We start from the raw sequence: 3,062 nt of genomic DNA, 5'->3' as shown, positions 1-3,062 counted from the left end.
TAACATATTAACTTCCTTGTTAGAGGCGGTGGGAGGTTACACACTATTTGTGTTGATGTGTTGCTTACGTACCGTCTGTATTAATTTTTATTAGAACATCAAAATTTGACATTTTCAGAAATATGCAAAAAAGTGTCCGTTGTTTATGTGTGTGATTCTTAAGTTATGGACGTTCATACCACGTGTGTTATCAGATTAAAACTTTTGGAGACATCGCCCTTTGAAATTTAACCTGGATGAATACCTTCGTTAATGTAGCTTAGCGCATATGAGTGTCGGTATATAACAAATACTGGAGTACTTCGATTCATTAACACCGAGTTATACAACTTAACATTTACATTGAATTTCTGGCAACCAATCGATATTCTAAAAATAGTAACAATGGACTTTCCAGTTTTTAGATACAATAGAGAAACAGCACACCAGAAAACAACCTAAATATATCACATGGATAGCAATGTATCTAGGGGCTGGATGGTATATTAAGGTAAGTTTAAGTATTATATGTTTTTTTGACCTTTACTTGGTATCTGGATAGACCTGATTTAGGTAATATGAGTCATTGCTCGTTAACTTCATATCAAGGGGACAAGACCTGATTATGGTGATAAGATTTTAAGGATAAATATATAAATAAAAAATAAACACAATGTGACAATAGGAATTAATTCACACAGGAAAATAAATATAAATATATCGGAAAATTGTTGAGTAATTTCAGCTAATGATACGAGGTGTTAAGTTCACCAAATATCATGTTTTATTGTTCCACCTTATACATAATAAGTGTTGAACGTTTATCTAAATGGGGGAAGGCAATGGGTTCTGTCCCCAGGCCGGGACATACAACAATGGGTAATCGCAACAACTGGTTTACCTGTTGTTAGTATTTATATAACGTGACTAGGTGGAATACTGGATTGGGTGTCACCAGTATGGTATCTTAAAGAGGTAGTACTGTATAGTCGAATCAAACCCGCTGTATCCCAAGTAGGCAAATACTTGTTTGTTTGTTTGAGTTTAACATCCTCGCAACAGTCTATGAGGGAGACACCGTCTGAAACAGAATGTAGATAGAAACGAAAGGCAGGAAAGACATAAAACGAAAAAGGGGGGCAGCAGATCAAGTTGGTCTCGTCCATGTCCCGTACGTCGAAGACATGGTAGAAAAACCCCCGATTCTGCAGGAGGGGATATTAGTCGCCTCTTACGACTATGCAGTGGGATACAACAGGCCCTTTCTTTCCCCGAACTTGCAAATACACCAACATAGTGCCTCCAATACACAAGTAAACATTAAACAAACAGTGACAAGATTTTAAATGACTTTAGCTTTGAATGATTCGCTGAATTCAACAAAAACAACCAAACCAAACCTGTCTTTACTTTACTTTGAAAGAGCGTTAAAAGCAAACCAAACAAATAAAAAACCGCAGCATATTTTGTTAAATGTGTTCGACTTGCAGGGATGTTAAAATATTGAAATTATAAACAGTTCGTGAAAAATCTGTTTGGCAATGGTTCAGGCCAGTGAATTCGATTACAGTACAAGGGTAATTTGCAAATACCAGAACCGATCAGAGTTTACAAGTTTGCTGAAACTAAACACAGGTAACAATCCATTTTGTTAGCAATATCTGATGTGTTATGATTTTAGCTGGAAGTAAGCTGGATGATATGTTTTTAATACAATACTGTACGTTAAGTATTCAAGTGGTTCTCAATCAAAACTAACAATAATTCACAGACTCAATTAGACAGTTTTACTGTAATTATGCTATTTTACACGTATACACGTTTAGATTGTTGTACCCATGTACAACCCGCATTCTAACCCCATCAGGTGATTGAATGATGCAATATACTCACAAAAATTACCAACGACTCAAACGTACTTATTAAGAAAGCGAAAGTGTGGTAAGAATTTTCTGGAGCAAAACATTTCCTTTTAAAACAATTTAGAGCTACTTTGTAACTTTATTGCTAACTACTCAGAATTTCAAATCCGGTAAGAATAGGTAACTTGTATCATTAATATATGACTCAAACAGTATAGTGGCAATTTAAGATACGTTTTTGAACTGTAATATACGGGTAAGTGCGTTGATTGCTATTTCAGCGATTAAACTAAATATGACTCTAACCGAGTATTTTATTAATAATTACAGAAACTTTTCCATTTAAACCCTGAACATGCGTGCCAAATTCTATACGAAACATATATTGCTTTTTTTAACCGCTGATACATCCGATCAGTATGAGAATAAAAATAACATGCAGGGTTTCACAGCGTAAATTACACTGATAGTCGTTTGATGGTAGTGCTTTCCTGTCTGCTTTAACTGAATTCTTACGTAAAGTTAAAAGATTTGCATTGTTTCATGAAATACACATATAACGGTTCAGAAATATTGTTGAAAGATAAATGACGACAAGTAAGGCCTCCTACGTACGCGATATTGATATATTGGTTGCCGGGTTGAACCCAGGACCCTTCAACTATGACAGCCCGCCATCGTAAACATTTAAATATCATATTGTGAAATGTTGGTGTATATAAATCATAAATATGCATAACGAATTTCATGATAATGGACTGAATTATATCTGCGGTTCGTTAAATATATTACGTCATTATACGATGTGTTTTACAAAGAATTACTAGATACTCTGATATAGCTATACGTAACACCACACCTATATAACATTTCTAAGTACTCATGTGGCTTCTAAGAAACCATTCACTTCACAATGCTTACTCGCAGGGGAAATTATAAATTTGTCACCGTTCGGTTTGCTATTAAAGAATTTTACCTTTGTATTGATATTTACCGTTCATGCCATCAAGAATGTAAATAATCCTATGATTCATATTATCACAAAATGGCCAATCGTACTGTTTTTTTTAGCTCACCTGGTCCGAAGGACCAAGGTGAGCTTATGCCATACCGTGGCGTCCGTCGTCCGTCCGTCCGTCCGTTCGTCAACAATTTCTTTAAACGACTTCTTCTTAACCACTAGTTGGAATTAAACTAAATTTGACTGGAAGCATCCCTAGG

At 35.3% G+C, this 3,062-nt stretch overlaps 1 protein-coding gene across 1 annotated transcript in view; it reads left to right on the top strand.

Moving 5' to 3' along the window:
• The first annotated feature begins 30 nt into the window (after window positions 1–30).
• LOC110455767 overlaps window positions 31–3,062 on the top strand; it is a 10,481-nt gene continuing 7,449 nt past the window's right edge. Inside the window, exon 1 of the mRNA XM_021506128.1 lies at window positions 31–490. The gene's annotated coding sequence lies outside the window, so the exon portion shown is untranslated. The remainder of the gene's footprint in view (window positions 491–3,062) is intronic.

This window comes from Mizuhopecten yessoensis, unplaced genomic scaffold (genome assembly GCF_002113885.1).
Source record: "Mizuhopecten yessoensis strain PY_sf001 unplaced genomic scaffold, ASM211388v2 scaffold8373, whole genome shotgun sequence".
Lineage (NCBI taxonomy): Eukaryota > Metazoa > Mollusca > Bivalvia > Pectinida > Pectinidae > Mizuhopecten > Mizuhopecten yessoensis.
The sequence above is the reverse complement of the archived record's forward strand: the minus strand, read 5'-3'. Positions and strand labels throughout refer to the sequence as shown.